The sequence below is a fragment of the Thamnophis sirtalis genome, unplaced genomic scaffold, assembly GCF_051295495.1.
Source record: "Thamnophis sirtalis isolate CommonGarterSnake01/CBP01778 unplaced genomic scaffold, rThaSir2_p1.2 scaffold_15, whole genome shotgun sequence".
NCBI lineage: Eukaryota > Metazoa > Chordata > Lepidosauria > Squamata > Natricidae > Thamnophis > Thamnophis sirtalis.
Window position 1 is genome coordinate 11,744,652 of NW_028261395.1, and position 13,853 is coordinate 11,758,504.

The window sequence follows — 13,853 nt, forward strand, 5'->3', positions numbered from 1 at the left end:
CTACAGGTTTTAACTCTACCTAAAACATTCTTGTTCTACTGCAAGGAATGAATTTTTCTCAAGTTTAACTAAGAGGATCATGGCATTAATTTTAGCCACAATATCTGCTATTCCATTTGGCCTATAATTTCTAGAGTCCTTTTTATTCCCTTTTTTAGATAGATAAAATGCTGCTACTGCCAACTTCAATCCGACTGGATAGGGTAGACATTTTTTATATGTGAAAATGAAGATGCCAATAGAGGCCCCCCAAACCAGGTATATTTTTGATCAGTTAAATAGTTGGTAGAATGTCTTCTCCAGGGAATGAATTGCTTGCATTTCAGGCCTTTTATGATTAATCTCAACATGAACCTAAAGGGGTAAAATATTGACATTTTTGCTAATATGGAGAAAAGCAGCTCTTGAATTCTATGGAGAAGACATGATTGCATCTATTGCTCACCCACCACCACCCACCCCTCACTTTACCAGATGTAGAAAAACACACACAAACCTGTGGGACTTTGTAGGTGCCTCCTAAAGGTGACATCTGGATGGAGATTTCCATTACAGCTCCATCAAGAAGAGCCAGAAGGTTCTCCTTCCTTCCACAGCCGTAGTTGGGGACATTGGCTTCTCCAGTGGAGAGAATGTCCAGCAAGGCATCTGAAGTGCGGAAAGTGCTCCAATAGTTGGCATGGATGTTGTAGCCCAGTGTGAGATTGTGCAGGAGCTGGGAATTCTTGTTGACCACTTGAATGTTGAAAATGTACCGTAAGCAACCATAAATGTCCCTACTGTAAAAAAAAAATTATTATAATCAACAGCAACAACAAATACTGTTTTTAATATATAATCCTCCAGAAGCCTACTGAGCCTTAAGCCAACATTGATCCAAAAGCAATGATCAGTTACACAAATATGGAAATTGGCTGAAGTACGGCAACAACAACTGATTTCACCACTACTTTAAATAAAATTAATTATTCAAGTGATTAAGGATTGCACTGAGAGACGAAAATAATCTGCAGCCCTTTCAGCTTTTTTCAGACCCCTTTTTGTGTCTCTTTCACAAAATCAGAAAAAAGAGAGAAGACATGGAAATCAAAATCATTCAGGAAATTAGACATATCCCCCAATATAGGAATAAATGAAAAAAAAAAAACCAGAAAAGAAGGAGAGTGCTAGAATGGAGGGAGTGCAACTCTATCACCCTGAATGACTTACGGATCATGGAAAATAAATTGAACAGAAGGAGCCACATTGAAAAGCAACTTTGTATGCAATCTTTCCTTTCCAGTGGTGACTATACCAATGAGATGGTCTCCTGGACTGTAAAAGCTCTGTGGTTGTTTTCCATCCTGGTGCTCCAAACTCTGCGGGCATTTCATTGTCACCTTCCCAGAGACTGGATGGGACAAAAGCAGCAGCAGAAGCAGAAGCAGGAGGTCCATCATTCATGGGGTGAATCAATCAATCCCCTTCCTGTTTCTAAAGAAGAATGAGAAGAATTCAAAGAAGACTCACAAGGTGGAATATGATCCAGTTGCTTTCCTGATTCAAACACAGAGAAACACTCACTTCACCTAGAAAAGAGAGAGACACAGACCTTGCTTGTCCCAAAACTCCCTATTTCTCTGCCCAAAGTCTCCCCTGGAGGATTCGGCAAAGAGCAGAGCTGAAACTTTTATCATAATTCTCCCTCTCAGGAGGGATCCCTGGAGAATTCAACCAGTTCTTGGACTCAAAGGTTGTTGGGAAATTCTCTGGAGGGAAATGAAAGGGAAATAATCCCCATGTGATTCGTAATAACAGGGGCAGAGATTGAATTAAATTGGTCATCTAGAAATGGAGGTTTGGGTCTCCATGCTTAAAACTGGCCTCAGAGGGAACACATGGCACTTGTGGCTGAAGTAAAAAAAGAAATGTGACATTTGTTGGCATTGTGGTTAAAGAGAAAAATCCCAGAGGCCAGTTAATACCAGTGTATGTCACAGATCTGAAGTAGCTGCCTGCTGAGTTGGAAGAATTTTTTTTACTTTATTTTGAAAGCTAATGCTCAAGGGCATCGCACAAAAGTCCCAGGATGGCCAGAAAGAAGGAGGGGATCTGAGGCATTCCTGGGAAGAGACTAACCTGGTTTATGGGTCCCAGGGTTGAATGTTGGGGAGATGCAGCCCCTGGGGTTTCTCCAGCCTCGCTTGGCTTTCCAGGAGAGGCTCTTGTGGGGGAGAAGCCATGCAGGGCTGGGTCTTCCAAGGGGGATCAGGGGTTGTCCTGGAGAAAAATGGCCTCAACCAGGAGGGGACCCTCCATGACTCTGAGGAAGATGGGGCTCCCCTGTGGCCCCTCCAGATCCCCCAGCTGAAGAGACCCTCTTCATTGTAGCCTTTCCTGGGGAGGGGGCTTAAGCCCCCCTCCCTCTGCAATTCTGGGAGGTTTTGCCTCTTTCTCATCCCCTCCAAAGCTCCGAATTTTGCCCTTTATTTGACACACACACAAACACACACCTTTTAGGAAATCCCGCTCAGATGAATCCCAGAATCAGAAGGAGAGAAGAGACAGAGAAAATGAAGGAATGTTTAAAAGATACATTTTTAAAAAATGAAAGAAAAATTAAAGTCTGTGAGAGAACAAGAAGAGAAAACAGAAACTAAAAACAGATTAAAACAAACTCTGCAGCAAAAAGGATTCAGCTTTATAAAGAGTGAGTCTTAAGATACATATTTCAATTAAAACCTAACCTGACTGCATAGTTGTGGCTGAGGATTATGGGAGCTGGAGTCCACGCACTTGGAAGGTGCACATGGGAAGGCTGCTGGTGGCTGTTCAGGCAGGACATAAACAGGACTTGGAAAAAGACTCTTGAAAGCAGCAGCATCCACTTGGCAGGAGAGAGAGAGGAAGCCAACCCAGTGAGGGTAATAGCCACATTCCCCTTTAAAATTTGGCTCCGTAAACACCCAGCTTTTCTGCTGTGGTGAGCAACCCCAGTATCCTGAGGCCTGGCCTCACTGGGAATTCTGGAAACCAGCATCCAAAAACATCTGTGGGGCTCCAAGCAGGAGAAAGAGCCTCAAAGTCCCCAGTTGATCCTCTGAAGACACATGGACAGATCTCTGCAAGTCTCTATCAAGCTTTGTCCAGACATTGTGGGAAATCTCTGACTCCCTCCATCCACAAAGGTTCGTTTCTGTCTCTCTCTCTCCCATTATCCCAGCTCTATTGCCTGAATGCCAAACCTGGAATCGGTTCACACAATGTGCTAAACAATGTATCACTTTATAAAAAAAATTTTAATTCAGGAAAAGATTTTCTGGATACCAGCAGACTCCAACCTCAAGGAGGGCCCGTTTCTTCCTGCAGGGATCAGGCTGAACTCCACGTGCAATTCAGGGACATCTCATGGCCTCAGAGCTCTGAACTATCCCCCAGAATACAAAACTCTCACTGGGTCACAGACAGAGACAGATGTGTTGATATGTGTTTGTGTGTGTGTGTGTGTATACATGCTGCCCAGTGGGAGAGACCCCTTCTGGGGTGGGAGAGGTGGGAGGATGGGAGCTCCTTCTGGTGCTGAGGATAACATGGAAGAACCACAGGACTTCCTCCCCTTACATTCCCCCCCAGCCCCGACTGAGTGATGGAACTGAGAGCCACAGACCGGGACCTGCATGGCCATGAACTGGGAAGGGGGGAGGGCTCCAAAGGGGTCAGAGCAGGTCAGAGGATCCCAATAGTGATGGGGAGAGAGGAAAATACAGAGAGAGTTGAGAAATGGGTCACTCATGGGGACCGAGTCACAGGGATCTCATTCCTGTGGCTCCGACCAGCCTCTCGGACTCAAACCCAAGTCCTGGATGGGAAGTTCTGAAGGCCCTGGACCGTTGGTGAATGCCATGCCAGTCTGCAATAAAGCTCCCTTCATCCGGGACTTCATGGTGGAGGAAACGGCTGCTCTGACTGCATCACTGAGACCTGGCTGGGACCGGAGGGGGAGATTCTGCTCATGGAGCTCTGCCTGGGCGGTTTCTGGGTTTGGCACCAGCTGAGAGTCCAGGGGAGGAGAGGGAAGGGGAGGTGGGGATGCTTGGGGGGGCATGCAGGGCTCTTGCCCCACAGACGGCCAGATGAGAGAGGCTGTTTCTTTAGTGAGGGCTGCTGTTCTTGCACCAGACTCCCTGCCTGATCTCTGGGGCTGGGTGGGTGGTGGAGTCCCCTGAGCTTATGGTGCTGGGGGACTTCAGATGGCCATCCCTAGGTGGGAGCTCAGAGGCAGCTCAGGAGTTTATGGCCCCCAAAGCAGCCCTGGGCCCAAATCATCCAGGACCAACTCCTAGCAATGGTAAAAGGAGTCTTTAACTTACAACTATTTCTCTATTGACCCTTAAGAGTTATAATGGCACTGAGAAAAGCGATTTATGACCATTTTTCTCTCTTATGACCACTGCAGCATCCCCATGGTCACATGATCCAAATTTAGATCCTGGGCAACTGGCATGTATTTATGATGGTTGCAGAGTCCCTGGGTCATGTGATCACCATTTCTGACCTTCTGACAAGCAAAATAAGTGGGAAAGGAACATGCCTCTGAATGACTTTCAAGATTTATTGAGCTGAAAAGGGAGTTACAAAAATTACACTCATTCAACCATTTCCCAACATGTTGATATAATTTTCTTTGACTCCTGCATACTAGCTAAGTGGAAATAATTAATGTCTTCTTTCAAATAATAGGAAATTTTACAATTCTTTCAGTATCATGGCCTTATGTCTCACGCTTTTACATTTATTCTGTCCGTAAGCTGCTCTTTTCTGTTCAGGTCTTGCCTCAGAAGGATAATGTAGCACTTGGGGATGAAGATGCAGTCCAGCAGACCAGCACTGGAGGCCAGGATGGAGAAGACCTGCACAGCCACCATGTATTTCCCTTTGGTGCTCAGGTAGGTGGGCACAAAAGTCACCCAGACACTGCAGAAGACCAGCATGCTGAAGGTGATCAGCTTGGCTTCGTTGAAGGCTCCAGGCAGATTCCTGGCCAGGAAAGCCACCGTGAAGCAGATGGCAGCCAGGAAGCCCATGTAGCTGAGGGTGACTTAGAACATGACAACAGCCCCTTCATTGCATTGCAGGATGATCTCTCCAGGCTGGGACTGGAGGTCAGAATCAGGGAAGGGGGAAGAAACTCCCAGCCAGATAGAGCCAGTGACGTGCGGTGAAGCTTATGGCTGGTGAGGCAAAAAGAAAGAAAGCGGCTTTTGCCCCCCCCCCAGCAGCTATGTCCGAAATAGAGGTGTTCCACGCCCCACAGCTATGTCTGACCCAGCTGTGGGGCACGGGGCGCCTCTATGTCAGACAGAAGCGGTGGGGCGCTTTCTTTCGGCTTTTGCCTGCCCCGCAGGGCAAATACTTCCACCTTGCAGGTGCCGGAACCGCAGGCCACCAGGAGTACGTCCCGCCCGCAGCAGAAGAGTGGTGGTTCCTGCCCAAGTTGGAGTGACAGCTGCAGAGGCAAAAGGCGAAGAGGGGTGGGATGTTCCAAGAGGCCCTCTCCCCTTTTTGCACTCAGCAAGCCAGGCCCGCAGCGGCAAGAGGCTCAGCTCCGCTTCTATCACACACACCCCCCACTCCAGAGAAGCCAGCCGCGGACAAGTCTCTGCAGCCCCAGAAGGAAATGGGCCAGCCCCGCTTCCCTCCCCAGACTTTCCGGGAGCGGAGGACCCATATTCCATTCCCCCTTCCAAGCCCCGAGTGGCTAGCCTCGGCTCCCGTTGCTTTTTCCCAGAGCTCCAGCAGGCCCACCGAGGAGGAGCCCGGACAAGGCTGGAGCGAGAGCCGCGGAGGCAAAAGGCTGGACACTTGGGGCTTGGAAGGGGGAGCGGAATGCGGGTCCTCTGCTCCCGGAAAGTCCAAGGAGGGAAGCGGGGCTGTACCGTTTCCTCCCGGGGATGCTTGGAGATGGAACCAGGGCTGCGGAGACTCACCCGCGGCTGGCTTCTCTGGAGCAGAGGGGGGGTGATAGAAGCGGAGCTGAACCTCTTGCCGCTGCGGGCCTGGCTTGCGGAGTGCAAAAAGGGGAGGGGGCTCTTGGCACCCCACCCCCACCCTTCTTCGCCTTTCGCCTCCGCGACTCTCGCTCCAACCTTGTCCGGGCTCCTCATTTGAAGACGTCAGCTTCTTTTTACCACTTTAAATATTCTTCAGGGAACTATTTCTGTTTCAACTGGTGAACCAAATAATACATACATGTTGCAGTGAATTTTGGGAAGTGTTCAAGAATAACTATAATTTTCTATAGGAAACTGACCATTTCAAAATGATGTCCCATATTACTACACTTATATACTCGGTCAAACATCAAATATCACTTTATAGCTGCATATTATAGGGGATGGATGATTGGAATTTTGAATTCCTCCCTCCTGCCCCCTCCCTCGGACCCACCTTTTCCAGCTGTGTCAGAGGATCATTTCAACTCTCCTCTTGTCCGCCATGATGAAAATGTAAAAAGAAAAAGGCAACTTAGGCAAGACCTGCTGCTCCCAGACCAGGAGGCAGAGAACCACGTGCCTCCTTTGCATAAGGAATTTTAACTCTGAGCAAGGGTTAAAAGGCAAAAAATTCCTTATGCAAAGGAGGCCCGTAGTTCTCTCGCCTCCCCCTGCAGTTAGCACTAAGCAGAATCATTCTGGCAGCAACTACCTTAGCCTTTTTCTTTTTAATTTTTCTTTTCTTTTCCTCATGACACTGGTGAGGCCCCGCCTCCCCTGCTTTCACATCCCTGGATAGAGCAGATGACAAGTTGGACAACAGAAGAAGAAAGGATGATGGAGTTGGCCAAACGCTTCCCCAACCATCTCTTCACTCAGTTTCCTGGACGCCCTTGCGCTCCTCCCCCTTTTGGCACAGGGGCAAAAAAAGGTTCAACATCACTGGTATAGGGCCTCCTGCTTAAGCAGGGGGTAGGACTAAAAGACCTCTAAGGTTCCTTCCAGCTCTATTCTGATTGATTGATCTACTTGACTAGCAGACTATTTGTGTAATGAGTTCCCCCATAATTATCCACAGCGGTGGGATTGGTGGCCGGGAGCCAGTGGCGGAGGCAGGTATAGCAGTTAGGCAGGTATGGCGGTGTAGGTATAGGCAGGTATGGCGGTGGTCTTCTCCCTCGGCCCCGGGATGTGGCGAGAGTTGCTGCTGGCAGGCTGTAACACCCACCACCCAGCGAGGGCAGCGGGCCATCTGCCCGTCCAAGGCCTTCCCAGCTGACCCGGAGCCAGTCGCGGCGCACCGCTCTGGCGGAAATGCGCCCGACGGGGGCCGGAGCCATCCAGGCGGCAGTCCCCTCCCGGAACCCACCTCTCCGTGAGGGGGCAGCGGGAGGGAGGGGATCCGCTGGCACGGCACGGCTGACCTCAGCCGCCGGGTTGAATCCTCCAGGCGGACTGCATGGACCCAACCCGTTTACCTCTTAACGGTTTCACACCTTCTTGAACTCTCTCTTCAAAGTCCTTTTCAACTTTCCCTTACGGTACTTGTCAACTATCGGTCTCATGCTGGTATTTAGCCTTAGATGGAGTTTACCACCCGCTTTTTTCCCTTGAATCCAATCTTTCCTGACCTCTCTCCTTTTCTAAGCCTAATGGAAGCGGGACCCACTTAGAAACAAAAACCAACCTGTGTCTGTTGTGAAATGCACAAATGGCCTAGCAAGGATATCTTAAATTGTCTGGGACAGAGTCAAAATGAAAACAACTCAAATTTCAACAAATTGAAAGAGAAGAAATACATTATTGCTGGTAAAAGAAGACACACAAAGTAGATAGACAGATCTCTCCTTCTTGTATTTTAATGGGATTTTCTTTATTTCAGTCTAGAAGTTGATGAGAATTATTCAGAGCCAAATCTGACGTCTTCGCAAGGAACTGTACTTGACCTGGGAGGAGAGTCCCCTCCAACTAAATGAGGACCCCAAAGGAGGAAAAGCAGCCAAAGAACCAAGAGGAGAAGCCATTTCAATGATCGAAGGCTGGAAAGAGTCTCAGGAAGAGGAGATCCCTCCCTTCCCATCAAAGGATCCCCTCAGGAAGAAAGCAGAACAATGCATGGAATGTGGAAAGATCTTCACATTGAGTCCTTCTCTTCTTTCCCAGGAAAGGCTGCAGAAGGGAGAAACCATCTGAATGTGAGGACTTGGTGGGAGCTGCAGGGAGAGCTTCACCTGGCTTCCCAGAGGGAGAAACCCTGAACAGGAGATGCAGGAAGGGTGGAAAGAGCTTCAGAGATGGGATCTGTTTGTTTGCCATTTGCCCACTCTGCTTCTGCCTAAACAGAGTGGCGATGGAAGAGAGGCCTTGGATGCTGCTGCGTTCCTGCTGCAACGGAAAAGAGTCAGGTTCTAAGTTTGGGGGGCTGTGGGGTGTCTTTCCCCCAGGGTCCCCTGTGTTCTCCCTTTCAGAAAGGGAGGGGGAAACCCTTTAGATTCTTTCTCCATCCCAGGGAATATTTTGCACCCCATTGAGACTGGGATTCACACCAGGGAGAAAAGCTTAGCTATGGGGTCCTCTAATTCCAAGGAGTACCTACTGGTTGGTCTGTCTTCTTCATCCTCTCCTGGACCTCTTCCCATAGTTTCTGGCTCCTCTGTCGGTCCCTTTTACGACAGGCAGCTTGATGGAGTACGTTCTCTTCACTTTTGATCTCCCTTTTGGTGAAGATCTTCTTCTTTCAAATCCTGTCATTTTGGGGGATATCTGGGGAAGGAGATGCAGGTGCTCAGCAGCGTTTTAGCTCTCCCCCAGATGAAAGATTTCTCTGGTTGACAGAGCTGGTGGAGTCTCCTGGCCATGAGGCATCTTCTCACTGAAGCCCCAGGAAAACCTTGCTCTATATTCTCCCTGCCCACTCACCAAGATGTGAATAAGTGCCACCAAACCATCTTCAAGGTTCGCCGAAGAGCCAATGGAAAGGAGAAGAGCCAATGGAAAGGAGAAGAGCCAATGGAAAGGAGAAGAGCCAATGGAAAGGAGAAGAGCCAATTGGAAGGAGAAGAGCGAATGGAAAGGAGAAGAGCCAATTGGAAGGAGAAGAGCCAATTGGAAGGAGAAGAGCCGATTGTGGGGAGTCAACATAGAGACAGAAGCTGCAGAAGGAGGGATGATTAGTGGGTCAGGAACAGCCTGGCCACTGACCCCTCCCTCTGTGACACCTGGAATCTGCAAAGATGCAGGTCTGTGTATTCTGCATATCCCTACATCTAGGTGTCCATGACTAAAGGAAATCCTTCCCTTTTCCTCTCAATGTTCCAGCCCAATCCAAAACGTCAACTCACCACATCGCTCTTTTTTCTGCAGCTCCACATCCACAGTAAAAGTCACAGATGTCCTCTTGGGAGCCTTGGTGACGTCCTCCAGTCGGCAGGCTGGAGAACTGGGAGCATCAGCTGCTGGGCCCCTCACCTTCTCCCTTCTCCCTCCGAAACAGGAGAAGCAGCTGAGAAATGCCCTAGAAGAGAGAAAAAGGGATGTAAGTAAAGGGAACAACTGAAGCCTGTTTTCCAGAATCTCCCTGACTCAAGAAACCAGAGTGGGAAAATAATACTCTTGGCTTGAGCTCCTCACTTTTAACCTGGTTTTGGTTTTACATGACTAGATATGTTGAGTTGATCTAATTTTAAGAAGGTTTTCTTAATTCAGAGGTCTACTATGGACCTCGCCCCATTCCTAAGAGGTCTGTAAAGGGGGCGTGCATAAGCACACCAGCACACCTACCGTCCCTGTCTTACTGACCCCATTTATCTGTATTTATTTCCGTTGTTCCCTTGTTTATCTTCATACCTATACTTGTCATCTTGTACATGTTTGACAAACAAACAAACAAACAAATAAAGATGCTATGCGATCCTAATCATATGGAAAGTAATTAAACCAGGCTCTTCATGCCAATTAGGAATTAAAGAGAAAACTGCCCTGAAAAAAAATTGGGGACAGTTTTTCTTTCCTAAGAAGATAAGAAACGGCTGTTCCCACCTGTGAAATTTCCCACCCTCTGGGAAGATGGCTACAAAATTGGGAAGAGCCCAGGAGCCCTTCTGAAGACTATTTACCTCCTGAAAGCCATCTTCACTCAGATGATTGACAGTTAACAGACAGTTGACCTGGAAGGATGACATCATCAAGCCAGTAGAATCCCAAGGAGATGACTTGGGATCCAAGCTCACCTTCTCCACCTTTCCTACACAAATCAACACCAGCCCAAGGCCTCCGGGAAGCTACCAACAGATCACCAAAGCTGCCTATTTCTCATCTTTTGGCTCTTTTGTTGTAGACTGCCTCTTCATATGGAAGCTCCACTAAGCTAGAAGGCAAAGGTTTCCGGTCTGTTCCCAGCTGGGAGTCACCACCGAGGCTAAAAGAAAGTTTCGTGAAAACAGCTGCCTGGAAGTTATGAGTTTTTATTGAAGAAAGAACGAATAGGAAGGATGAGACACAGCTCTGTCATTCCTGCAGCACACCATATACAGTTTGGTTTCCCCTTTTATATAGATTTTCTTGCTTCAGGCTATTGTGTAAATTCGGATTTTATAAAGTTCTTTTATTCCGGATGATTGTTCTGATCTTGATTCTCTTGTCTTCGGATTTCGTTCGTCCGGTGTCTCGTCCTTGGGCTAATCCTGTCCTAAGACACGCGGAGGAGGGTGTTTTCCTGTTTGGGCGCTTATACCAAGGTGTCTGCTCTATGTAAATAGTCATGACGTTTGTGTTATCTTGGGATTGGATTTTGTGTTTGTGTTATTCCGACTGGTCATTGCTAGACTTGGGGTTTTTCCCCCAACTTCCTAATCCTATTCTCTCATGTTCCTTTTGTGACTGAGTGTAACCTTTTCCTGGCTACGTGTGGGGCTTTCTCTGGCTGTGGCTCCTGGCTGCGTGTTTATTGATTTTTTTCTGTACATGCCTTCTGGGTTATTTCTGCTACCTTACTACAATCCCTCATTCTGAACTGGGGCAAATAATTGACGTCAATCATTTTCGCCCCTCGGTATCGTTGGGTGCCTCGTCTGGGTATCCTTGAAAGTCCTGGTCTATCTGGATCATCCTGAGGGCTGCTTGGCGATGCTTGGTTGTCCTTTGTGGGGCTTGAGAGGGTTGGTGGGTCCTTAAGCAGGCTAGACAAGGGGGAATGCAATGGCAGAGACAAGGCATGAGGGCTCCTATGACACAGGCTGCGACGATTCCTGCCAGGAGTACTTTTAGCCAATGGAAGTCTGGTAGCCAGGAATAAATCCATGACCAGGGTGGGTCATGGCCTATATTCTGAGCCAATTCTTTTAAGTGGTGGATGCCCTTCTCTACAATTTCAGAGCTTTGATCTAGATTGAAGCAGCACAGCCCTCTGAATTCCGCGCATCCATGGTTATGTTTCAACAATAGGAAGTCTATTGCTGCGCGATTCTCCAAGGTGGCCTCTCTAACTTGTCGCAGCTCTCTGTTCAAGGCATCCAGCGCCTGGGAAGTCGGATTTAAACCTTTTGCTGGGGTACATGCCAGGCTATTGAAACTTCTGGAATTCGCACTGCTAGCCCTGGCACTCCCACTAGTGAAAATGCTCATGGATGTCATCAGCTGATTGATTGACAAACGCCGAGGCCAATATTCTTTGATCTTTCTGACAGTGGAGGTCTGGGCGGGCATATGTGGCGGCTGCTTCCGACAAGCGTACCCAGAAGGCATCCAGATTTTCCACTTCTCTCTGTGTGACCCTTTGAAATTCAGCCCAGTTGAGGGGCTCCGTCCCTATTTCCTCTAGGGCCTCTATTGGGTTTTTCTTCACCCTACTGTATTCATCCCAGTGATTTGCATCGTTATAATCCCAATCGGGGCAGTGTAGGGGCCAAGCAACCCTTGGCCGGGCTACTTGCCCCGGCGCAGCTATGACGGGTCGTTTGGCAATTAGCCCAGTTGTTTCAAATAGTTTGAGGAGCTCGTCTTTCGTTAAAAGAACGTGCAGCAACTGGGTCATGTCTCCCCATGAGGGGTTATGGCTTTCCACTATGGACCTTATGGTCTGTATCACTGTTTGAGGATCACCCCTGAATGTGGGGGTGTCGCTCTTCCAGATTACTAGCTCTGAGGCCAACAATGGGGTATGTGTCAGTACATACTCTAACTGTCCCCTATTCCTTCCTGGTACTGGTTTACTTAACAGGGGAGCCATGAAATTTACTCCTGTTTCTTCCTTCTCAGGGCGTTTATCCGTTTTCTCTACAGGTTTCTCTACGGGGGGGGGGGGGTCTTTAAGTGTAGCTAGCTCGGCCCAGCAGTACCAGTAGGGTAAGTGCCTAGCTTTAATTCTATGTCTAAGTGATTTCAGGATTTTAAAGTTAAATGAACAGCTCTTTGGCCAAATTGGTCTCCCAGTTTCGTCCTTGAGTAAAGCCCATTCTCTACATATCTTTACATATATTATATTCTCTACATATATCCTTTTTTTCATTCCAGCGAGGACGGGCATCTGCTTTTCGTCTCAGGCCCCCCAACAGCTCTCCTAGGGGGGTTTCCCTGGCTGCTCTTGAGCTACCGCTTCCCATGATCCCGCTCAGATGTGGGGTTCACTTCATCCTTGCCGGGCTTGCCGCTTCGTATTCCCCGCTTCAAAATTCGCATCCTTGGGGGACCTTTTCTCACCCCTCCCTTTTAAAGGGAGTTTTTCTTGCCCTACGGAGGGAACTCTTTCGCGCCCTATGGAGGGACATTTTGCACCCTACGGAGGGCCTTTTCACGTTCCTCACTGCGGGAACCTTCGCGCCCCTCTACACGGGGTCTTTTGCGCCCTTACTCGCAGGGACTTTCCAACAGTTTTCGAGTCCTGGGGAAAGACTTGGGAGGATCGGCCGTACAGCTACCCAGGAGGGGTTCTGTCATCAGCGGGTATGCGCACCTCCTCTTTTCCTTTCTCTACCTTTTCTGGGCTTTAGCTACAATCTACGATTTTCCTGGGATTTGTTTCCCCCCACTCAGATCGTTACTTTTTAGCAATTTTTTTCCCCACTTGTTGCCCGCTCGGCTGCTTTGGTATCCCTTTTCGCAAATCGGTTTCCACACTCCGACAAGAACCCCCCCTGCTTTCTCAATCCTGCCGGTCACTGTCCTTTAAGACTAGCAGCAGGCTGAGGTGCGGCTGAGGGTTAGGCAGGGGAGGTGGATTCCGATCGCTACTTGTGGATCTGAGCCTTCCAACACACAAACACACACACACACACACACAAACACGCACACGCACACACTCTTTTACTCCCGTGTTACCCTAAGTAAAAAAAATTGGAACGGTACTCACCTCCTTTCAGGGAGCTGTAGAGTTCAAACTCCGGATCTCCTTTTACTACCCTTTTTAGCTGTGCCGGGTCGTGGAAGTCCTGCAGACGAAAACATCCACAGCCGGCAAGAGAGCAGCGATTCCTCGGGCCCGGCTTGGTGGATGGGTGAACTGAGTCCCTTCATGGGTCGCCAATTGTTGGAAGGCAAAGGTTTCTGTGTTTATTAATTTTTCTGTACATGCCTTCTGCGTTATTTCTGCTACTTTACTACAGTTCCCACAGCTTACTCCTGAACCCCCCCCCCTACACACACACAGAAACACAGACACAGACACACAGACACACACACACACTTTTAGCTGTAGGAACAAGTGCCTGGATTAATTTGTAAAGGTGTCTCATTCAATAGCTGTTACTGAACAGCAAATTCCTCTGAACGACTTTCACCTCTTTATCAAAATTTATTGAGTTGAAAGGGAGTTCCAAGAATTCCAGTCATTCAACAATTTCCCATTTTGAAATATATAGAAATGATTTTCTTTGACTCCTGCATACT

The 13,853-nt window shown here is 48.4% G+C and overlaps 1 long non-coding RNA gene across 1 annotated transcript; it reads right to left on the reverse strand.

The window, feature by feature from the left end:
• Window positions 1-7,790: 7,790 nt before the first annotated feature.
• On the reverse strand, window positions 7,791-13,486 carry LOC148042464 (uncharacterized). The gene is made up of 4 exons (XR_015695125.1): window positions 13,318-13,486; window positions 9,314-9,486; window positions 8,569-8,735; window positions 7,791-8,357 (listed from the first exon to the last, which is right to left on the reverse strand). It is a non-coding gene; the product is annotated as an uncharacterized LOC148042464 (long non-coding RNA).
• Between the last annotated feature and the right edge of the window lie 367 nt (window positions 13,487-13,853).